Genomic DNA, 24,903 nt, shown 5'->3' on the forward strand with positions numbered 1-24,903 from the left:
CTGTTTTCTTTTGCCATGACACCTATCTGTGTATATCTAGCTCAGAAGCTAGAGATCACAACAGCCCTAGTTTCACACAGTGAATTTCCAGCTAATTAAAAAAAACAAAAAAAATCCCCAAACCTAATTTGATGTATAAAAATGAGCTGCATTCCAGAATTTCAAGAATCTAACCTTCACAAAAAGCTGGATATAAGTAACAGCTTTGGATATTAAGCTGTCTGTTCCAGAGTTGCTGAGAGTTTAATAGATGGCCCAGAGTTTTTTGAGCATCTGTTCTTTCTGTGTGGTCTGGAGCAGGCAGGTGGTATACTAGAATTACAGATGATGAGTCAGATAAAAACATGGCAGGTGAGTCAGAGACATTTAGAGCTTGCCAAGTATTAATGTACTCCTTTCCTTTTCCCAGACTCCCTTGCAGTTAAGGTTAGAGCCATATGAGTGGTTTTGGCCAATGAAATGTGAGCAGAAGTGCCATGTGTCATGTTTGTGCTATGTTTGTGCTAAGACATTGAGATGGTTTGCTTCCTTCATTTCTTTTTCTTTCCCCCCAGAGTTCCAGATGGCATAGCTATAAGATAGAGGAGGGCTTCCCTGGTGGCGCAGTGGTTGAGAGTCCGCCTGCCGATGCAGGGGACACGGGTTCGTGCCCCGGTCTGGGAGGATCCCACAGGCCGCGGAGCGGCTGGGCCCGTGAGCCATGGCCGCCGAGCCTGCGCGTCCGGAGCCTGTGTTCCGCAACGGGAGAGGCCACAGCAGTGAGAGGCCCGTGTACCGCAAAAAAAAAAAAAAAAAAAAAAAGATAGAGGAGAGTGATTATGAGACAGAAATAAATTTTTACTGGGTTAAGCTGCTGAGATTTGGGGTTTGCTATTGTAGCAGCTAGCAGTAATTACCCTAATATAGTAGGTGATACTCTTTATGTTAGAAAGTTATTGGAAAAGCTGGGGCCATTATCTAGATCAAGAAAACACAAATCTGACGTTGAATCAAAATCAACCTGGGGAGCTTTTAAAAAATTCACATTTCTGGGATCCATGTAAGATTTACTAAATAAAAATTTAGGGGGAGGGCATATGAATCAATATTTTTATCAAGCTCCTCAAATAATTCTAGACCATTCCCTTCAAATCTGAACTCCTGTTCCATGACATCAAAGTCTCTGATTATTTTCTCGGGTGATGAGATGGAAAATTAAAAATGATCAGAGAGAATCAGAGGATTTAGAGCTAAAACAGGATCCGCAAACTATAGATCCCAAGGGCCAAATCTTGTCTGCAGTATGTTTTTGTAAATAAAGTTTACACAGCCACATGCATTGGTTTACATATTGTCTATGTCTGCTTCCACTACCAAGGGAGAGTTGAGTGGTTGCAACAGTGATGTTATGGAGTGCAAACCTGAAAATATTTACTATTTGGCCCTTACAGAAAATGTCTGTGGACTGCTGCTCTACACGATTGTCTCTGTGCTTGAAAAAGTCATGAACTCTTAATTTGGCCCTGCCCATAACTGAAAGACTCAAATTCTCAGCATTCCTGGTAAGTATAAGAAAGGCCAGTCATGAAAACTTATTTAACTTTTAGATCAGTGTCACATTATGGTATCTCTGTGGTCCACGGAAGAGTTTAAAGTCATACAAATTCTCCTACTGTCTCATAATCTGTGGAACCTCCAGAAACACAGCCACAGGAAGACAATTGTTTCAGTTGAATCTATTACAGAAACAGCTGGATGATATTTATAGGGGAAAAGTTATAGTTTCCAATATATCTGGATTCCTGTAGTTCTTTCTGTCTACAAATGAAGATATGAAACAGGATTAATATTTAATGGGACCCATTTTCTTTACTGTCTATCTATCATTCATGATTAAATTATATCAAGTGCTTGGTACAACCCCCCAATTTAAAATAATTTATATTTAGATATGTGTCCATTTAAATCTGTATAGTTGAATACACACATTTAAATATAAATTTTAAAGCTGTCCAGTCCAGGAAATTCACATTTAAAGTGCCAATTCTAGGGGGATGGCTATTTTAACCAGTTCCAAATGCAGATTTAAGCTGAAGATCTTTTCAGCTCAGTGCATCATCACTGTGGCTTTCCTTTCTTTCCCTTCCATTTCCCCACTAAAATACTACCAATCGGAGACCTAGGGAATCACAGCAGAGAAACTGAATATTCTTGCTTTTTAGTGAACAGGAGGGGAATTTTGTCTCTTGGCTAAATTATCTCTGTTACTGCTCAGTAAAGAAAAGAAGAATGGGGCTTCCCTGGTGGCGCAGTGGTTGAGAGTCCGCCTGCCGATGCAGGGGACGCGGGTTCGTGCCCCGGTCCGGGAGGATCCCACATGCTGCGGAGCGGCTGGGCCCGAGAGCCGTGGCCGCTGAGCCTGCGCGTCTGGAGCCTGTGCTCCGCAATGGGAGAGGCCACGACAGTGAGAGGCCCGTGTACCGCAAAAAAAAAAAAAAAAAAGAAAAGAAGAATGAGCTCTATGTTTGTACCACAACATATTTACCTGGTCCTTTTGGAGGCCCACAGAGGGAGTTCCTAACAGCCCCACTGCAGAGTAAATGCTGAAGTTAGAGTGGACTATAGGTGAAGAATTGCAGGGGCTTTGATGTACGTGGTTTTCTTGCACTTAGAAGGAAAAAGTTATGTTTGAGCTCTGTTCCCTGACTACTTTAACTTCTTGGAGCCAGAGAAGAAAGAAAAAGCAAAGCAAAACATACAATTTCATTACACTCCCTAATGTACATAATTGGCAACATGTGTACCTAATTTTGATTACTCACTCTTCTATTCACTTGTTGCTGGTTAACTGAGAGTGGCAGTCCCGATTAAACAAGCCCTAGTAGCATGTAATGGCTAATTGTGAGCAGGTTAGAAGCCTTCTTTGTCTTTGAAAAGGTCTCTTAACTCCCCAGGGCATGTCTGTTTTTGGACTGAAGTCATAACTTGGTATCGGATGATTTAAATTCAAGAAAGTCCTTTAATATTAAGGTTCAAATAAATGAATTTACACTCCATGTCATATGTTTAGCAGGTGACTGAGACCATGTGCTCTTTACCCCACTTAGAGAATTATAATGTATAAGAGATTTAAATTAGGCTGTAACCAGCCTTGCTGCTAGGGGCAAGAAGTAATGTGGTTAATATAGCAGGCTAGAACGAGAAGTGGGTTCATTTGGGTCATTTACAGTGACTTCTTATTGAATTCAGGTAATTTCTTCTAAAAAGAGTTCATGCTTCTCTTCTGTCTACTTCTAACTCCAAAACTTCAGACCCAAACAGTCACTGATTTATGAAGTTACTATTACCAGATTGTTGGGCTAAACAACCATGTCTCTCAAAATGCTTTGGCTAATGGGGTCTATGAAAATGATTATGCAAGTCTGCTGCGGATGAGGACACAAGTTATTAGCTGTAACCGTCACTGTGGTACCCCCAGGATGGTTTCTAAACATTGTGCCGGCTAGAAGACTTGTGAAAAAGATGGAACGTGATGGCTGAGGCTTTATCAACACAATTCTCATTAACAGCAATGGGAATTGTGTGAGCGAGAGCCATAGTCCTCTCGGGTGGGCATGTGTGCACCGAGGAGCACTTTTCAAACAAGATGCTATTTCCCTTTCCTTTATCTCAGAACCAAATTTAAAATTTATGAAAGTCCTCATTTCACTTTGAAATCACCTATGGATGAAGGTGGACCTGGATAACTGGGAACGTTGGCGCAGCCCATTTCAGGATGCATCTCTGAATTTCCTTTTCTTCTTTCTCAAGCATCTTTCCTTTGACTCACTATGAGGACAGTATTCATGGAGGTGAGTCACGCTGGTCTGCTTTTAAACCAATCCCTCAGTCTTGGTAACACCTCTTCCATTTTTTTTTTTTTTTTTTTTTTTTTTTTGCGGTATGCAGGCCTCTCACTGTTGTGGTCTCTCCCGCTGCGGAGCACAGGCTCTGGATGCGCAGGCTCAGCGGCCATGGCTCACAGGCCCAGCCGCTCCGCGGCATGTGGGATCCTCCTGGACTGGGGCACGAACCCATGTCCCCTGCATCGGCAGGCAGACTCTCAACCACTGCGCCACCAGGGAAGCCCATCTCTTCCATTTTTGATTCAACTTCCTATACTGTCTCCTTTGCTTTTCTCAGACTCATTTGCAAGAGACATAGGCAGAGTATGAGTGACACATTTCCTCAAGGGGTCAGGGGAATTAGAGTTAAGAATCATATGATAGTTTTCTGCCTTAGTTCTTATTCTTATTTTTTCAGGTCTACAGCTAAAAGGAAATGCATAATATCAGTCTGTTAGTTGAACTGTACATTCTGTCGTGGATAATAGGGACCCCAAAATATCACTGGCTTAAACAAGATATAGATTGATTTATTTTTCTCTTATATAAAGGTATAGATACAGAGGCCAAAGATGATGGCTTCTCAGTCATCTGTGACACAGGTTACTTCCATCCGCCCATCTCACCAAGGTTGGTGAACTGGGTACATGACCCTCATCCTCATGGATGAAGCATAGCCCTTACATTCAAGTTCCATAAAACAGAACAGAGAAATAGGAAAGGACGTGTCCCCTACCTTTAAGGACACATCTCAGAATTTACACACATCAGGTCTACTTACATCCCATGGTTGGGACTTAATCACGTAGTCACACTTAGTTGCAGGGGAAGCCGAGAACTGTTTGGGCTGCCATGTGCCAACTAAAATTTTGGACTTCTAATAATGAGGAAGAAGTGGAGAGCGAATTTAGAGACATCCTACAATCTGTACCATGGTCTGTCCAGGTGGAAACCTAAAAAGCTATGTGTATCTCTTTTTCACATGCAGAGGACACTCACCTCCTCTCTCAAGGGATTCAATTCAAAACTCCCACCCAGTTATTGCAATAGGGTTCAAGGCTCAGAAACTCTGGGTGATGCTTGATCCCTTCTACAAGGTCAGAATAGGGTTTTTTTAGGTCCATACTTTTCTGGTCCCATCTCTACCAGTAGTAGTAACATTATAACTGTAGCAAAAACTCCTATTTGGAAAAGGAGAGAATACAAATAATTCTCAGTCATTTGGTTGTAGCAGTTATCAGATCCTGCTGGACCAGAGTGAAGAGGGAGTGAGGGGGAGTAAGTCTCCTGCTTAGCGCATCTGGTGGCTCTTGGTTCTGACTTTCTGGGAGGAGCTGTCTTCTTCTGTGATCCTCCCCGACCACATCTGAAGCAGACTCCGGTATTAAGTATTTGCCATATAGCAGGTACTATGCTAACCAAGCATTTCATGTACCTTTTTACATTTAGTCTTCCACGGGCTGTGAAAATGTATTTTACTGGCACCATTTTTTACATGAAGAGACTAAAGCTTGGAGCGGTTAAGTGACTTGCTCAAGGGCACGCGGCTCCTAAGTGATGGAGCTGGTATTTGCTACTTGTATAATTGGTTCTAAAGCCTGATATATCTACCTTCTGAGTATATTGAGGGCAGTAGTTCTCAACTGGAGGCAACTGTGCCCCCCAGGGGGTGTTTGGCAATGTCTAGAGATACTTTTGACTGTTACAACTGGGAGACTGCTACTGGCATCGAGTGGGTACAGGCCAGAGATGCTGCTAAACAGCCCATAATGCACAGGATGACCCTGTGCATCTTGATAAAGAATTAGCTGGCTCAAAGTGTCACTGGTGTCACAGTTGAGAGACCGTGAATTAAGCCTCATTATCTAACACATTTGGTAGATGCCTTGGTCCTTATTAACGGAGAGCAGAAGATTTATGTCCCTTTAGATTGTTAATCTGTGGAAACAGGGAATTTCCATTCCTGTGCAAAGGGCTAAATTTTTCTTAGACAATAAGGATCAGTTCTTCATTTTAGAATTTAGCTGATTTACATTTTGGGGGAAAAGACTGAGTTTTTGGAGATGTGGGAGCAGGGAAATTTACAGAAAGAGAATACAAAACAATATTTAGAAAGTAATTATTTTATACATTGTGCTTCTGAAATTTTTAATAGAAAATGAAATTTTCATCCCAATTCAAAAGGACGTAAGTTATTAATCCACTGTCTTTCTTTTAAGAGGAAAATGGCTGTGTGTAATATGTATATTTGGAACATGAGCCAACATTTGATGCTACTCTTAGGCTGTTTGGTTGCATGGATTTTAAATGTTGTAACTGCTTTAACATCAACCAGACAGACTTCCCTTTAAATAGGCATTTACTAAGTACTTAAAGGGAACAGAACTTGTCCTAGGCAGCACAGGTAGAGATGAACTATGACTTTTTTACCCATAGGAAGGAGACTATGGTTTACTGGGGAGAAACAGTCAGCAAACCAGTGGTCCTAATCGGAGGGGACTGAGGGATACATAGGGGATCAGTGACAACAGAATGGGATACAGTAGAGCTAGGTGTCGGGTAGCGTGGGCTCACAGAGGAGAAAACTTCTGTCACTGTGGAGGAGGTGGAGAAGACAGTGAAGGCCTCCCAGAGAAGGTGAGATTTTAGTCAATTCTTTTTTTTTTTTTAATTTTAATTTGATTGGAGTATAGCTGACTTAACAATGTTGTGTCAGTTTCAGGTGTACTGCAAAGTGATTCAGTTATACATATACATATATGTATTCTTTTTAAGACTCTTTTCTCAGATAGGTTATCACAGAATATCGAGTAGAGTTCCCTGTGCTATACTGTAGGTCCTTGTTGATTATCTGTCTTATATATAGTAGTGTGTGTGTGTTTATCCCAAGCTTCTGATTTATCCCTCCCCCACCACGTTTCCCCTTTGGTAACCAGAAGTTGTTTTTCAACATCTGTAAATCTGTTTCTGTTTTGTAAATAAGTTCATTTTTATCACTTTTTAAAATTAGGTTCCACATATGAGTGACATCATATGATATTTGTCTTTTTCTGTCTGACGTACTTCGCTTAGTATGACAATCTCTAGGTCCATCCATGTTGCTGCAAATGGCATCATTTCGTTCTTTTTTGTGGCTGAGTAATATTCCATGGTGTATATGCACCGCATCTTCTTTATCCATTATCAGGAACTGTAAGGCAGGTGATAATAATGTGGCAGAGGGAATAAAGGGATGAGAAACACCAGGCCACCTGGCACAACTGTGTAGTTTTTGCCCTGAAACCCAGCATACACTCTGAGGCACATCTGCTTCCCTACTGAGAAGGTGGCACCCTTTTCTTTACATATAATTTCCTTCTACTTTCTGAATCTGGCTTCTGCAACTATGTCTGCCTAGAGGGAAGGCCTATTGAGAATTAGCACTAATACTTCCTTATATCCATGAAGAGGACTGACCCTAGAGGTGTTGGATGCAGCACGTGTAAAGCCAGGGAGGAGTGAAATATCATGACATAGCACAGAATGGAACTTACGGAGCTGTCAAAGTACTGTCATCTGTACTTTAGGAAAAGCCCTGGTGCCTACGTGGAAGATGGATGGGCTGATGCTTCAGGAGATGAGGCTGAAGTCAGGGGTTCACTGTAATGTCACTGGGACAAGTTTTACTTAAGTGTAATCAAGACTAATGCCTTAACTAGCTTTAATCCTTTGAAACTAACATTAATGGGCAGATCACCTGCTATAAACATTTTATTGGCAGCAGGATATGAATCATAAATAATCCATATTTGGAGGGAACAGCTGTCTTATCCAAATACCCTTTTGGCGCAAAGAATCAATAAAGTGACACACTCATCTCTAAGGGCCAGAAAGCTCCTGAGAGGAGAGTTTAGTTCTTCCTTTACAAATTTTAACTGTGCAAGATGTCTTCAGAATCTGGATTTCCCCCTAATTGTTGGGGGGAATTTATCACTCACTAATTTGTGTGTGAAGTAGGAAAAAATTAATATGATTCTGGGACATTTATGATTGTGGAATTTTAAAAAAATTCAGTAACTAGCAGTTTCATAAACTTGAGGACTATTAAAATTACAAAAGACCTTAGAAATATCTTTCAACTTCCTGATTTTACAAATGAGGAATCTGAAGTCCAAAGACATTGTGGGATTTGCCAAAGTCCGCCATCAGCTACTGGCTGATCTGGGCTGTGAACTGAATTTTCTGGCTTTAGTCCAGAATATTCTCCATCAGAAAAAGAAATTCTTTTACCTAAGAATTAAAAAAAACTAGTAGAGATTGTTTATTTTAATTTCATAGCAAATGTCCCCAGTTCCTCTGTCAAATATTTCAAGGGATATACTTCCTCTTAGTTATGTCGATTTTAAACAAGTGATTGGGACTGATCTTTGGTTTGCTTGCGTTTTGGTGGTTTTCTTCTTATTCTCGAAAGATCTAAAAATTCCTGTGGAGTCTCTTGTTCTTGTTGAAAAAAATGGGGAAAACTCTCTATAGTCAGAGAGGAGAACCATTTGTGCATGAAAACCTTTGTGAGATTAGGACAAACTCTTAAATTCATGAACAAGCACTTAATGATAAAATATTTTGCATTTCCTGCAGGAGTGAAATAAATGGGAAGCTCAGGCAATGAAATAAAGTAGCATATTAAAGTCTCCTAAACAGGCTGGAAAAGATTTCCATAAGACTTTGCAAAACGGCGTCTGGTAAACCCATCCTTGACTGCAAATAGGAGTTACTATTCTTTGGCCCAAGAGATATTTTCTCACAGTCAAATAGGGGGTGTTGCCACTTCATCCGACCTGGTGTTTCATAAACCATAAACTCTGTGTCAGAGTGGGCTCTTTCTTCTTCTGGAGTTCTCCAGGCTAGCCCAGGCTTGCTCAGGGGGCCGTCCCCATAGCTTTTGAATTTTTAAAAGATTGAGGCTAAGCCCTGTCATTGTTCCAACACAGCTCTTTTCTCCAACTCTTTTCTGGGTCAGCATATTCAGATTTTCCCAGATGTAGCTTGGCCTCAGTAAGACTTGATGACTCAAGTTTCTGTTGTATAAACAAGAAGGTTTATACTTACTGCCTCAATTTATGTTGCTAGGGTCTTTATTCATCACATTTTTATCCATACCACATTGTTTCAGGTTAAAAGGTATATTGTTTGGACTTTCAAAAATTTAGATGGTCTTTGAATAAAGAGTTAAGCTATCTAGACAACTTTTCCTCTTTAATTTTACGGAGCACACAATTTGCTCGTGGTCCCGCCCCCATATTCATTATTCCTCTCTTCTTGAGCTTTTATTGGACACATGGCTTCCCAGCATGAGGCTGCATTTCCCAGTGTCCCCTGTAGCTGGTGTGGCCATGTGACTAAATTTTGGCCAATGAGTTGTGATCTGAAGTATGTGTGTGACTGATGGGTTTTGCAACTCGAAGATGTGTGGTTTGCTCCCCGCCCTGCCCTTCTCACTGCATGGATGTTGCCCAGAACCCAAAGGCAGAAGCCCCGTGTCTTGAGGGAGGAAAACTGTCCTAGCAGCCCTGCACCACTTCCCTCCAAACTATCATGTGAGAAAGAAATAATTTCTGTCTCATTTAAGGCACTGTATTTTGGGTAATTTTTTAATGTCAGCTAAGCCTTGTCCTAATTAATATACCTTGCTAGAGAGTTTAAAACCATTCCGAACCATTTATGCCTGGATGAACACGAGGCTGTGGAGACATCTGTAGCAACTATAAGGGAGAATAAGTTTCCCTTCAAGAGGATGTCTACATAGCAGAGTCATTCCCAGCACAACTGCTCATGGGAAACTTGGTAACAACTCCACACCCTCCCTGAAGTTTGTTCACCTCTCTCCAGTTCTGTCTTTGAGGAATTTGTTACCTAAAACTAAACCAGGCTCTGATGTTTCCTCAGGTGTAAAGCTCTCAGCTGATGATGCTGTAATGACTTCAGCTTCCGAAACTGGAGTATGTTTAGAAGCACAATTTGGGGGAGAAGAAAATCAGCATATAAAGTTGTCATGGGGTGCCAGATGCCGAGCTTGGACATTTCATAAATATTTCACTGAATCCCTGCTAAAGCCCTGTAACACTGATGTTTTTATGCATCGTTTGCAGACGTTGAAACATACTATCAAAAAATTTAAGAAGCTCATTCAAAGTTACATAGTAAGAAGAAAAGCTGAGACTTGAACTCAAGACTTTAGAGGTCTAAGGTTATGCTTTTTCTAATAGTAGTGGTAGTCTGTGAAAGGAAAGAAATCCCCTGATTAGAGACATTAAAAAATAAATTTGCATGATACTCCAGGAACTCAGCAAAAAATGCCATCTCTTTAGTCTCCACTCCTGCCTGGCTAACATGCTCTCCTACTGGTGTTCCATGCCTATGCTTTATTTTCATATAGTAGCTCATTTTTTAAAAATAAATTTATTTTATTTATTTTTGGCTGCGTTGGGTCTTCATTGCTGCACTTGGGCTTTCTCTTGTTGCGGTGAGTGGGGGCTACTCTTCGTTGCGATGCACGGGCTTCTTATTGCAGTGGCTTCTTCTCTTGTTGCGGAGCATGGGCTCTAGGCACACAGACTTCAGTAGTTGCAGCAAGTGGGCTCAGTAGTTGAGGCTCACGGGCTCTGGAGCACAGGCTCAGTAGTTGTGGCACACAGGCTTAGTTGCTCCGCGGCATGTGAGGTCTTCCTGGACCAGGAATAGAACCCATCCATGTCCCCTGCACTGGCAGGTGGATTCTTAACCACTGTGCCATCAGGGATGTCCCCAGTAGCTCATCTTGATTTGCAGAAACATAGGGCTAATTGGGACCTCACCATATCATTCCTTTAATAATACTGCCTTTAGACAGAACTATGATTCCTGTTTTTTAAGGTTCTTCATAGTCTTTAGCAGGGTGATTCAATTCTTTCACTGAATAGAAATTCTTCCTTCAATATGACATAAGTCCTTTATGCTGTAATTTGGATGCATCCTGTGACCATCTTACTGAGTAAGGAAGAAGAGCAGAAATACTTATTACTCTTTGTTTGAGTCCTTTCTGTTTTAGAAATTTATTTGTTACATTACTCTTTTTTTCCCCTTCAGAATAATAATCCAGGTTCCTTTAACCTGTCCTCATCTGCTTCATCTTAAATCTTTGTGGGTTTCTTTGGACATAACTCTTCAAGTTTTGCATTTTTTTATTTGTGGAACCTGAGACTGGGGCAGTAGCGGTTGATATGTCTATTACTTTCTAGGTGCACAGCATAGTGCTAAGTGTCCTTGTAGTGTGTCATCTTATTTAGCCCTCACTGCCATTCTGTGAGCAAAGTACTATTATTAGCTCTATTCTATAGTGGAGGAAACAGAGGCTTAGAGAGATTAAGTACTGTATGTGCTAAAATATGAGAGGAGATAGTTTCCAAACCTAACCCTCAGAAAGGATGGGATTGATTACCTTTAGTTTAATCTTCATAAAGTTTCTCGAATTATATGGTTCTGTTTCAACTTCTAAAGTCACATAGGCCTGAGATGACTTCAGAAAATTCTGGTCTCAAAAGCTTATAGATGTTACCTGCATAATCCCTTAAAAAAGGAGGTAAAGGGGCTTCCTTGGTGGCGCAGTGGTTGAGGGTCCACCTGCTGACGCAGGGGACACGGGTTCGTGCCCCGTTCTGGGAGGATCCCACGTGCTGCGGAGCGGCTGGGCCCGTGAGCCATGGCCGCTGAGCCTGCGTGTCCGGAGCCTGTGCTCCGCAACGGGAGAGGCCACAACAGTGAAAGGCTGTGTACAGCAAAAGAAAAAAAAAAAAAAAAAAAAGGCAAAGAAATTCGACAGAGATTTATTCATGAATTTTGTGATGGGTGTGGGTACAGTGGTGATCTCACAACTGCAAGGGTTGAATGTCATCATATGCAACCTTTAAAGAGAGGCCTTTCAAAAGTGAGAAATTGGTTATTATATTACATTAAGTGAACACGACAGCACAAATATTCACCGACAGGATGAATGAACAAAGCAAGTGTCTTAATGTTATGTGAATGGGTAATTGTGGTTTGGGATAAGACTTCCAATGATAGCATCCAACAAGCCATCTCGAAATAAAGATGGTGCATCGTGAAGACCACGTCAGGTGACACGGATGCCAATGCTGCAAATCAAGATTCTGAAGAAAACTGTTTGGTAAAATAAGAGTGAAAAAAAAATTCCTAAATCGAGATTTCTATGATTTAAGCATTTACATGACTAAATTAATAAATTAAATATTATAAGCAGACATTTGATTATTTCATCTATATTCCTAAAAGTTAACACAATCCCAATAGGTAGGAAAGGTTTTTAACCTTCTCCTTGGAAAAATGGAGGAATGCCTAATAATCAGGACCGTACAGTAACTTATCCAAGTTCATCTGAAGGTAGGATGGCTGGGGTCTGTGCCTAGATCTGTCTGATTCATGGACTCAGAGTGTACGTGTTATAATGGATTTCCTGAATCCTGATTCTGAGGATTGCTGTCCGTATTTGTGCTGCTGGAGTTTCTTTCCTAAGTGTATTTTAGTAAAGTTGGTCGATTGAATGTATCAAGGCACTAAGAATTAAATACCCCACAGGTCTTTAAGTGTTTACCAAGAACAGTAGAATGAGGAAGCGTTCCAATGGGTCCTCAATAATGAATGTTAAGATTATTATTCCCTCTTTTGTCCTTCCGTTCAGTAGCTCATTTTTATGTTTAAAGGGTAAATGTCTTTTTCCAGATTTATTTTTTTCCACAGCCTCAGTCTACAGAGGGGAAGATGGATCTGCACCAGGGAATTCCATCTCCAGGAGTATTTCTGACCCACTATGATGTAAACATTATATAGAGTCTCAGATCATAAAACCTCTCTGCCCCGTCTCTTCATTTGGCGAACAGGGACATTTATGCTTTATACTCACGTCTCCTCTTTGTGCAACACTCCCATCCCTGCAAAAAAAAAAACCCCAAAAAACAACTGGGAAGATATTTGAAGTGATGCTTATGCAATATTCCTCTTGCCTTAGGATGAGTAATTATACATGATGGAAAACACATGAAAGTATCTTGTAAGGCTATCAGCTTCCTTCTCTCCCATCCACATACCCCTACCATCCATTCCCACATCTTTTGTTAAAAGCTAAAAGCAACTGATGTAAATTATGTGATAAAACTCCTTGGTCTAATGCACCAAATATTTTATTCCATTTCTTGCCACAGGCTACTGAGGCTTGCCTTTATTCCTTTCTATAGGAAACTGACTTTTCCTCTTCCCCTTGGTTGAACTCTACACGAAGGAAGCCAGTTTATTAGGCCAGTGGCAGTTACTTGGATGTTCAGACATATGGTCCACAAACTGCTTCATTCTGTTTTAAATCAGTTCCTCCTGATGGGCTCCATTCTTTCTGCCGTTTATGCCACAGGTGAAGTAATGAAGATGCTTATTGTGGCTTCCTGTTAATATTCCAAGGCCTGAGGCTCTGAACAGCAGGATGTCTGTTCTCCAGCTGTTTTTCCAACAGGAAGAAGGGATAAAATAAACAAAGGCGTACACAGTAGTCCATTGAAACGACAGGTAATCCACAGCCGCACTGAAAACAATTCAGGATTGCCAAACTGGTCCACCATCATAGATTCTCATCAGCAAAGGCAACTTCAAAATACTTTGAGGGTAGTTGGTAGTTTCTTTCAAGTCCTTCATATCCAGAGGGCAGCTAACTGTAAATCCAGATTTTTGGACCAATATACTAACTCTCCTGCTGTTCTAATGATTTTTAAGTGGAATTCTACGGGATGGGATGGGGGCAATCATGGTTATAAAGATGTACAAATTGCTATCATATTCCAGTTTGGTCTTAAGTTTGAGTTTAAAATATATCTGAATTGACAAGCCCTTCAAAATAGGAATCTGTGTAACATTCTTGCTAATGTCTTAATGCTTAATATTAGCAGACATTGTTCCTCCAGACACCTAGTTGTAATCCAGCCAACTGAATTATGCAGAGTTCTTATTATATGACTCATCTTTTATAGTTATATAGAAAATGTGGATAATATGTGAGCTTCATGTGAAAGGTTTATTGAAGAAGGACCTATGACTGATTCCTGAGGCAATTCTGTATAGATATATAAGTTTGGTGTCCAAAACTAGCTTCTTTAATATGACCTTGATGACTTGAAACCTAAGGCAATAGATATCACATAAGGCCAAAATGCATTGTTAATTCATGGCCAAGCACCTGACTGTTATTCTCAATGTTCATGACAATGCATCTCCAAGGGAAGATCAACTTACTTCTTAGTCATCTATACGATCTTAATCCTAAACTTCTGAAATCCTGCCAATGAATTCCCAAAGACTCTATTTTCTTCTTAACAAGGTGTACATTTTTTCATCTCAATGAAAGCAGCACTCAGTACAGGGCCAAATATGATTCAGAATGAAATAGAAATTGGATTAAACGAGCCATGCAAAGTCACAGGCTTGAATGGCCATAGACACTGTCAATAGTATTGAAATGAATTTACCAAGACAGTCATGCCCACTTGCCTGACAGTGACCATAGAAACACTCATGCTCTATTTCATGATAGTTATTTATTATGCTTAGAACTTATTTCCAACCTTATGGTATTATTTTTCTTGTTGTTTTATTCTCCTAGAGCTACCATTAACTAGGGAAAAATCAAAGTCTATGAGTAGCATTGTCTGAGAAGTTTGATGGATGCTATAGTTTGACTCAAAGATAAAGGGGTTGCTTAAAAACTTGGATTTGCACATCACGGACTTAAATTCTGTAAATAGTTTGAGAAATTTGTTTTGCCAATCATAACCAAGACTTACTACAGCAATCTCGATTTATTAAGAAAACCAACAACATGCTCCTTAGATTAAGAAACAGATATCATCCCTGCTACTATTACGATATAGCAGAAGAAGCACTGAGCTTGGAGTTGGTAGGCACAGGGATGAATCCTGTCTTGGTCTTCATGTATCGTCAACAAATACTGATCAGGAGTCTGATCTGTAAGGTTATTGATCACTGACTCTACCCAACAGTGTATGAGATAGGGATGAAAGATCCAATTCCTGCTCTCAGGGAGCACAGAGGCTTACCAGGAATACAGACAGGAAAACTAAGGATTGCATCACGAGGGGATGAGTGTGGGAGAGAGCCATCTAGCATGCACTTCCTCTTCCACTGTATTCCAGTTTCTTTGGGAGGGAATTACCTTTCTTCCCTTGTGCGAGGAAAGTGGGAGGAAAATTTTAGTGACCAATTCCCATTAGGGAAAATGGAAGAGAATGATCCTCCTTTCTCACTCGAGGGCAGCCGTAGGCTGGTCAGGGTAATCTTGGGACCCAGAGTTGGCCAATTGGACCCTCTTCTAGGACTTTGATAGTGAGACACAGGGACTATTTTCTGCCTCTTTTTGCTAAGAGGCAAATGTGCCCTCTGCTTCTTGCTGTTCACTCCCTTAGATTTTGGGCATTTCCAAGCCTGTGCCTCTAGGTACTCTTGAGCTCCTGATACACTTCCAGTCAACTCTCTTTTATTAGAGTTACTTTGAGTCTGTGTCTAATGCCCGCAGTTAGGAATCCTGAAAGAGTGTCATATCCAGAATGGGGGTGAAAGGAATAATGGCTTTGACAAAATGGCAGCTTGGAGGAGATAACACCTGAGCTGTGCTTTAAGGACAAAAAGGGGTTCCCTAAGTCAGGCAGTAGGAACGGCATTACAGGTAGAGGAAATAGCATACGCAAGGCCTGGAGGTGAGAGCAGCTAGCGGCAGGTGTTACTGGAAGGAATGCAGGCAGTTTGGGTGTTTGCTGGGTAGGGTGTAGGTGAGAACTGAGGCCTAGACATCCTATGAGAGATGGGTGATAATCAGCTCTTTTCTCCATTAGAAGAAACCATGCCTTACTCCTTGTGACGGTACCTAACACAGGCGCTGGCCTCAAGAAGGGGCCTAGTAAAGATTTAGTGAAAAAAAAAGTGAGAGTTGAGTGAGTTCAGTTCCTTTGAGATACTTTCTCCAAAATTTTAGAGTGAGAAGGACTCTGTCAGACTATGTGTACCAAAGTGCCAAAAATCTATGTGCCATCTGGAGACGGTCCCTTAAAACTGTGTGATTCCATCCCTGCATTTAGTGCACATGAAACATCCCAGATAGTTGGGAAAGTTTTCTATGTTTCTATAACTCTGAAGAAAAAAAGACTAAGAGGTATCATTCCTGTTGGATCCTTCAGTGTTTAGCAATGTCTTCTGCCAGGAAAGTTCCTGTCTGTCTCACCCATGTTTTCTATGCTGCAGCTCACCTCGTTTCCTGTTGCCCTCCCCTGAGAGGATATGGACATCACGGGCTCGTCAGCCTCCGTGGTAATAACAGCCCTTCACAATCTTGACGTCGATTCCTAAATTGCCTTTAGCTTTCCCTTCCAGTTCTCTTAGTCTGTTTTCCAGCCTTTAATCATCTCTGTGGGTCTCTTCTCAACCCCGTCCAAGTGCACAAAGTACCTCTTATGGCACTTTTCAGTTTCAAGACAAACAGCAAAATTTCCAGGCTTGTTCACACTGGCAAAATGAGATGACTTTCTAAGAAAAACTATTTGAATCAAAAGAAAATATATTTCAGGTGTTCCTGGAATATGAAATGATATGCCAAGCAATTAGGGTAGGAAGAAATCTTTCAGTATTGGTCTTTTCAACCTGATGTCATTTTAAGACAGGTTCTTGTCAAAAGATTCCCTAAAGGAATGAGAAAAGGTCAATGTAATAGAAGTTTATAGAACACCTACTATGTGCCAGGCATTTTTTTTTTTTTTTTTTTTTTTTTTTTTTTTGCTGTACGCGGGCCTTTCACTGTTGTGGACTCTCCCTTTGCGGAGCACAGGCCCCGGACGCGCAGGCTCAGCGGCCATGGCTCACGGGCCCAGCCGCTCCGCGGCACGTGGGATCCTCCCAGACCGGGGCACGAACCCGTGTCCCCTGCATCAGCAGGTGGACTCTCAACCACTGCGCCACCAGGGAAGCCCTGTGCCAGGCATTTTGCATGGCACTAAGGAGCCAAAGGTAAATGAGATGTGGTTCCTACTGTCAAAGAGCTCGTAGGCTAGTAGTTGAGGCAGAAAAGAAGGAAGATAGCATCTCTAGCTGGTGAGGTCAGGTTTGAGCAGATTCTTGAAAGAGGCCTCAGAGCTTTCCGGCTTTAAAAGGCAGGTTGAGAAAAGATGCTCCTTTTGCAGGCAGGGAGGACTGCATAATAGGAGGTATGGAAATGTGAAACAGCATGATGTGTTCGGTAGTTAGCATAGGACAGAGCAAGCCTGTTGCAAGATATAAGGATGGCGAGGATGAGCTCACAGAGGGCTTCATGTGCTACTCACAGGAGTTTGGACTGTTTGTGGCACTGGGAGCCACTAAGTGCTTGTGAGTAATGCAGTAATGTAGGAAGAGCTGCTGTCCAGAATAATCACTCCACTAAGAAGAAGATATCGGAGGAGGAGAACGGGGCTGAAGTGGGGTTGGCCTGGAGGCAGATACAAGAGTTAAGAGGTGGTTGCTACAGACAGATGAGAAATGATGTGGGTTGAGGCTAGGAGATGACTGAATGAAACTAGGCAATTCTGAGGACTTTCCATGAAAGTTGAGAATGAGCAAATATGGTGGATGCTATAGAACACGATGCATAAGGTAATTCTCAAAGAACTCCTCCACTTCAGTTTCAGTTACAGAGGCCAGCTCCACCAGACTTCAGGTAATACAATTGAAAAGCTAAGATGTTGCCTTCCCTAGCCAACGGGGAGAATGTTCCAGAATTAGTGTGAGTTTGGGTATCACAGAATCAGATAAGCAGCTCAGCTCAGAAAATCAGACAATTCAGCACATGACTACATCACCTGGGATGGTCCACAAGAAGGGAAATATGACGTTTAGTAATCTGTGTGACTTATGTACTTAGGATCTGTGTAAGATACAGGATACAGGGTAAACCTTAGAAAGGATGTGTTTCAGATGCAATCGGACCAGGGACTTCACTTACCTAACGAGTGAGAACAATGAGTGACAGCTGAGTAAGTGTGTAGTTCCTGTGATTGCCAAGTTCATTGGCATTTTGTCAGATCGTGGCTGCTGTGAAAAAAAAGCCCCTTCTCTGGCACTTCCCCTCTCTGGAGGCTTGTAGTCGTGGGAATGAGGGTGAGAGTGAGTTTGAGCGAGTTCTGAGGAGGCGTTAGGATGACCGAGGAGGTCTGGCATGCGTGTGTTGGTTGGGGGAGAAGGTGATCAAAGATGTGGAGCAGAGTAGGCAGCTGCTAAGAAGAGGGGCGATCCTTGTGGGTGGCAGGGGCTTAGAGGCACAGGGACTTCAGGGCACCGTTCGTTGAGTCTTGAGGTTCAGGGGCTGAGGGAAAATGAGGTCAAGCCAGTGAACTTTCTGCCAGGGGTAAGTTCCAAAAATTCATCTGCAAGTTTTTGTCTGTTGGGTTTTAGAATGCTTAGGATTGACTCTTGATTATTTTTCTTAGAAATCTGTCATTATCCTTCCAAGGGACAAAATGAACCATATTCTAGTGAATTAGTAAAGATGAATTCTTAGGATTGCATTAGGAATGGTGGCTTAATCTCTGTTGTTACTTTCTTTGATGCTCTAATAATAGCAATAATACCACCAGCAATACTAGTACCTCGTGCTTTACGTAGATCACCATTCATTTTTGCAACAATGCTGTAAGGAAGGTATTATTTTAGAGACAAGAAATCTGCAGCCCAGGAGGCTGATAAAATGCCCACAGCTTCGCTGCTAGTTAGAAGGGGAAGCCAGCATTCAGAGCCAGGTCTGTCTGACTTGAAAGGTTTTTCTCTCCTCACTCCCTCTTTTCTCCCACCTTCCACTGCAGGGAATGAACAGGCTGATTCTACCGGCTTAAAGCTTTGTCAGTTAGCAACATGGTGTCTGCAGCTTGCTTGTTGGGGATCCTGGCCAGCAACTCAGCAGTGTTTTTCTGACCCTGGCTGGGCTGGCAAATGATTTCTCTCAGGATTCTGACTGAAGCAGAGGGCGGCGGCATTCAGGGCCTGAATCATATTGCGGGCTGGCCTTGACTCCAGAGGCCAGCGTTCCTGTGATTGTTCTCTCGGGCTTTAATTTATGCCCCTGCCAAGTTGCAGGCCCAGTGTCTGAGCCAGAGAGAAAGGTGCGTATGGGGCAATTGGAGTGTCATCAGGCAGCTGTAGAGAAGCCTGTTTAGTGAAGGGCACCCAAGGACATGGGGACCGGGCTCTCTTTCTTTGAGTGCTCTCCCTGGGTGGACATCTGGTGCCCATTTCATGTCAATCACACACGTTATGATGTCCCTGGTGGGAGACGATGAGACTGTGAGAGCTTAGGTGTTACTAATTGGCATGACTTTAAAAATTGGATTATATGGGATTTTTTTCTTGGCTCAAAAAAATAATCTTGGATTATAAAGGCATTCAGTAGATAGTTTGGGGGCACTGACTATATTTTAAGCATGATTCTAGGTACTCAGAATATATCATTATTTAAAATAGACAAAAGTGATTGCCCTTGTCGAGTTTGTAGTCTAACAGATAAAGGCTACTCTTCTAGGGACGTGTACTTACAATCAATTCTACTCATTTCCTGAGCATCAAACAAGTGAAAAGCAGTAGGCTTTGGAGATGAATAAGAAGTTACTTCACAGTTCTATACATAGAATAAGGCAGAATGCTTACGATCATCGTATGAAGCAGAATACGATAAATTCCATAATGTAGATGTTAAGAAAGTGAAGTGGGCATTCAAAGACAGAACACGTATTTGGATATCAGAATCAGGCCTCATGGACGGGGTGGTATCTGTGTTGTTTCTTAAAGGATAGGTAGAGTTTTGACTGGTGGAGATTAATGGGAAAGTCATATCTGGTGGAAAGATAAGCATAGTAAAAATGTGGACATGTTTGAGGCTGATTGAGAGGCCAAGTTTGGGAGATGAAAGCTAGGAAAGTAGCTTGGGTGATATTGTGGAGGGCAAATAAGTAGCTGGGTCTTGTTTTTGCAGAAAAAAGGAAATCATTCGAAGTTTATGAGTATGGAAAAGACATGACCAGACAATTTTTGGCAGGGGAAGAGTCATTGATGCTTTGAGCAATTATGTGCTAGGCATTTTAACTTACATTGTTTTATGTACTCTTGAAATGAGCCATCGTTTTATGGAGCAAATTGAGGATTAGAGTGTTTGGGGAAATTGCCCAAGATCACGCAACTAGAAAGAGATGAAACCAGGATTTGAATACAAATCTATCTGGTTGTGAAATCTTCTTTCCCCGGTGATAGTGTTTGCGACAGTCCAGGTGAGAAGAACAAGAGCCTGAACTAGGCTGGAGGCAGTGAGGATAAAAGGAGCTGAATGTTAAGGAGGATGGGTTGGAATGATATGTTGGAAATGGGCCTTAGAAAGTCTCTCAACGGAACTGAAGAATGGAAGGGATGGAAAGGTACAAAAAGGGAAGGTTTTCACCTAGTGGAATAGTGGCATCGTGAATGGAACGTGGGAGGTTGCGTGGAAGAACTAGTTTTTCAGAGGAAGAGAATGAGTTTGGTTCTGAGGATGTTTGCTTTGTGGTATTGGAGGGACATCCAGATATCCGGCTAGAAGATTACAACGCAGGTCTGAGCTCTTGGCTGAAGAATTGGGAGCAAACCACGTGGAAGTGATTGTTCAATTGGATGATATCATTGGGGGAAGAGGTGAAAGGGTCAACCAAGATTAGAAACTAGGTTTCGGAGTAGAAAGAGTCAACAAAGGATCTAATTCTTATTTTTGAAAATATGGTCACAGTGAGAGAACACAAATGTTTGATTAACACCAATATCCAAGAGCCTTGAGGATGTGGCTTCTTAAATGCTCCACAGTGACCGCTATGTTCCCTTATCTGTTTGTTTGGACAACTTTTGTGTCATTTGTGTAAGTGACCTAGAATGGCTTCTTGGCATCACAGTAGTGTTGCTGTGTGTTGATGCCTCAATCCCTCCTATCTATGAGGCTTGGGGTGTTCCTGAATGTGCACTAATGACTCAAACATAGGCACTCCCGTTTGGGAATGTTTGAGCAATATCTCCTAAAGCCTTGCTTTTTTTTTTTCCCCCCCCTCTTTTCCATTTAATTCCTGTAGGAGAACATAATGATGACTGAGGTCCTGAGTGAGAAGTTACTTTGGAATAAGGCATGGTCAAGGCTTTAACCCCATGGTACTCTGGGAGCTTGGATCTGTCTTTCTTTTAGTAAAGAGCTGGAAAACCAGTTCAATCCACTTTTGAGAGCTTATGGAGAAAGGCAAATTCAAGCAAGTGATTCATAGATTACAAGTGTCATGAAAAACAGGAAATGAGGAAACAAGACTATAATCAATCCTAATTAATGGTAAGTGAATCCTCCCCTCACATGTGGAAAAAATTGGCTGTGAAGAGGCATGGTGTCCCTTCTAAAGCATCAACATTATTGAATTTATGAAGTGCTGGTTCATGATGTTTCATTTGCCTCAAGCCTGCTTTTATTTTTCCCTCCACATTTTTGGGTCCTTTCCTCAGTTCACTTGTTCATGGGCTTTGTTTTGTTCCTGCTCAATGACCAGAACCCAGAGTTGGAGCCTGGCTCAGAGTGAGCATCAGTACATACTTGTTGAGGGTCATAAGTCTATTCCATCCATTCCTTCATTCATCCTCTTATTGGATATCTACTGAGTATTCATTATGTACCAGGTTCTGTGCTAGTTCATGGGGATAAAAAGTTGAATCAGAAGTTGTCCTTTCCCTAATGAAGCTCATAACCTAGTGGCACAACAGTGACACAAGCAGAGTTACAATTTCACTGGATAAGCTTAATAATAGACTTATGCACAGTTAACGCAGGCTGTAGGGAAGAGGATGGAGAGGAGGAGGGGCAGGGAGAGGTCAGAGGAGGCTTCCGGATGAAGGAAGCCTCGCTTCCTGTACTGCAGAGATCTCCCGGTATTGGTTATTTTTTTGCTCTCTCTTATCTTAAACCTCTTCCTTTTACTGTGTCTTTCCCACCAACCTTTAAACTTTTTCTACCATTGTAAGAAAAACAGTTCTCCTCAGCCCAGCATCCCTCTACTTATATTTCCCTCAACTACTTTTTTCTTATCCTCTCTTACCTTTCGCTTCTAAGTCCACCGAATTCGGGCCCTCATCTTCACCTTTCCTCAAATTGTTCTCAATAAGGGCCACAAATGGCATCTTGATGGCTAAACCCAATGGAGACTTTCTGTAACTCTTCTTGTTTGTCTTCTTGGTGGCATCTGTCACTGTTGACACCTCTTTCATGATCCTCCTCCTTGGCTTCTCTCACTCCCCAATAATCTTGGTTTTTCTTCTGCTTCCCTGACTGCCCCTTTTCACTCTGTTGCAGACTCCTCCCCTTACAGGCTATCGTTTAAAGGTTGGTAAATGTTGGAATTCCTCGGGGACCTTTCCTAACTCTGTATTCTCTTCTTGAGAAAATCTATCTACTCTTATGGTTCTAATACGCTCTTTATCCTGAGGATTCCCACGTAATTTTCTCCAGCCAAGGTCGGTCTTCTGAGCAACAGACTTTCATTCCTACACTTATTCGTCTACTCAGACAAGTATATACTGGTGCCCACTATGTCCAAACACTGTTTTAGAGAGAGAGAGATTTAACAGTGAACAAAGTCTTTGCCTTTGCGGTACTTATATTCTACTAAAAAAGACAATCTCTCTTATATACACACACACACATTCTGTCAAAAGTGCTATAGAGAAAAAGCAGACTAGGGACTGCTGGAGTATGAGTGTGAGATTTTGCTCTTTATTAAGGGGGTTCAACAAGTCCCCTCTAATCAGATGACAATTAAGTAGAGCTCTGGATGAAGAGAGGACAGGGGTGAGCCATGCAGATATTTTGGGGAAGAGCGCAACATCAGAGGAAAGGGTCATTACCATCATTCTCCATCATCCTCACCTAGAATGAACAAGAAATCCAAGGTGATGAGACTCTTCTACTGTGGGACCAGAGGTGGATAATTGGGGGAACAAGTGACAGTGTCACTTCTATATTTTCCCTTCTTCCCCTTACACTCAACAAATGAGCTTCTTTTCTTGCTTAATGTAGCTGAATCATACAGGTGGGCTAGGGAGAATTGAAATAGTCTCTGTAAATTACTGGCTATCCCAGAAGCCATTTGGTAACAATTATCTTCCCCCACAAAACCGCTCCTCCGCCCATGTTCTCGCTGACAGTGACAGGCACTGGCATCCACCCTGTTGCCCAAGCCAGAGACATGGGCATTACCCTCCCTCATCTACAGTGGCTGATTCATCACAAAGCTCCTGTAGGTGGCATCCTCTCTCAAATCTCTCCATTTCCCTTGATCTCTGTTGCCTCTACATAAAACTAGTCACTGTCATGTCTGATATGGATGACTGCCCTGGACTCCCTGCTGGTTTCCTCTCCTCTTGTTAGCCCCTCCTCCAGTCTATTATCTGCAGGCCAGCTGGGGAGATGTCGCTAAACAGTAATCTAGTCTTAAGCTTCAGTGCCTCCTCATTACCCCTACCCCAGGACAAGATCCTACACTGGTCCCAGCACTCCATACTCCAGTGAAACGGAACTATTTTAGGTCCCTCAAAGGAGCCATGCTCTTTCTAACAAGTGTGTGTTTGCATGTTATCATGCTATTGCCTTTGTCTGGAACTTCCTCCTCTCCCAAACTCCCATTTACCTGGCCAACTCCTACTCCTATTTCGACTTTTGACTTGGATGTCACTTCCTCCAGAAAACTTCCGATTTTGGTTAAGTGCCTCTGTTAGGTGCATCAGCCCTCCTCCAGTCATTGTACTTATCAGTGGGCTGTACTCGTTCATTTAATTGCCTGTACCCCCAACAACAGTGTCTGTTCTTTGAAAGCAGGGACCGCATGAGTCTATTTTATCACCATAGCCTCACCTTTGTCATAGAGTGGATGTTCGGTAGTGATTTATTGGATGAATGAAGTCACATGAGCAAAATTAAAGGATGAAGAGGAGTTACCTAGACAAAGGGGCAGTGAAAATATAGAGGGTCCTGGGCTGAGAGGACAGCTTGAATAAAGACACGAGTGAGCATCATCATGGTGGATGAAGGAAACTCTAAGCAGTTTGGAGTTTCTGGATCATTAAGCTTGATTCTGGAATTAGCAAGGAGCTTCAAAGGTAGTTTTGAGAGACCAGCCAAATCACGGAGGGTTTGTGGGTCAGGTTAAGAGTTTTAGATTTGCTCTTGTAGGCAATGAGGTGCTTACAAGTCTTGCTTTTGGATATTTAATGCAGGCAGCTCTATGAAGATTGAATTTGAGGGCAGCAAGAATGGAGACCAGAAAGAGGGGTTAGGAGGCTGCTACCTTGCTTTCTGGCTCTACCTTGAAATACAATACATGGTTTTTCATCCCAACTTCCAGTATTAAAATTTTACTATAGTCAGAATTCTTAGATGGCTCCCAGGACCTCAGCTCCTTGGTGTTATTTCATGATTATGTTACATTCCATGGCAAAAGGGATTTTTGTAGATGAAATTAAGTTTATCAGTTTCCCTTAAAATAGGGAGATATCTGAGTCGGACTAACCCAATCGCATGACCTCTTTAAAAGCAGACTTTTCTCTGGCTGGTTGCAGAAGTCAGAGGGAATTGAAGCATTAGAGGGATTCAGTGTGAAGGAAATTCTCTGTTGTTGACTTTGAAGATGGAGAAATTGTCAAGGGAAGGAAAGGAGTGAGCTCTAAGAGCTAAGAGAGGCCCCTTGCTGAGAGCCAGCAAGCAACCAGGGTCTCAGTACTACAACTACAAGAAAATGAACTCAGTCAGTGCCCACGTGAATACGGAAGTGGTTGTTCCTTAGAGTCTTTAAATAAGAACTCAACCTGGTTCACCCATGGATTTCAGCCTCTGATATTGAAGAAGAGGACCCCGTCGTGCCTTGCTGGACTTACGACTGCATAACTATGAGCT

The sequence above is a fragment of the Phocoena phocoena genome, chromosome 11 (genome assembly GCF_963924675.1).
Source record: "Phocoena phocoena chromosome 11, mPhoPho1.1, whole genome shotgun sequence".
NCBI lineage: Eukaryota > Metazoa > Chordata > Mammalia > Artiodactyla > Phocoenidae > Phocoena > Phocoena phocoena.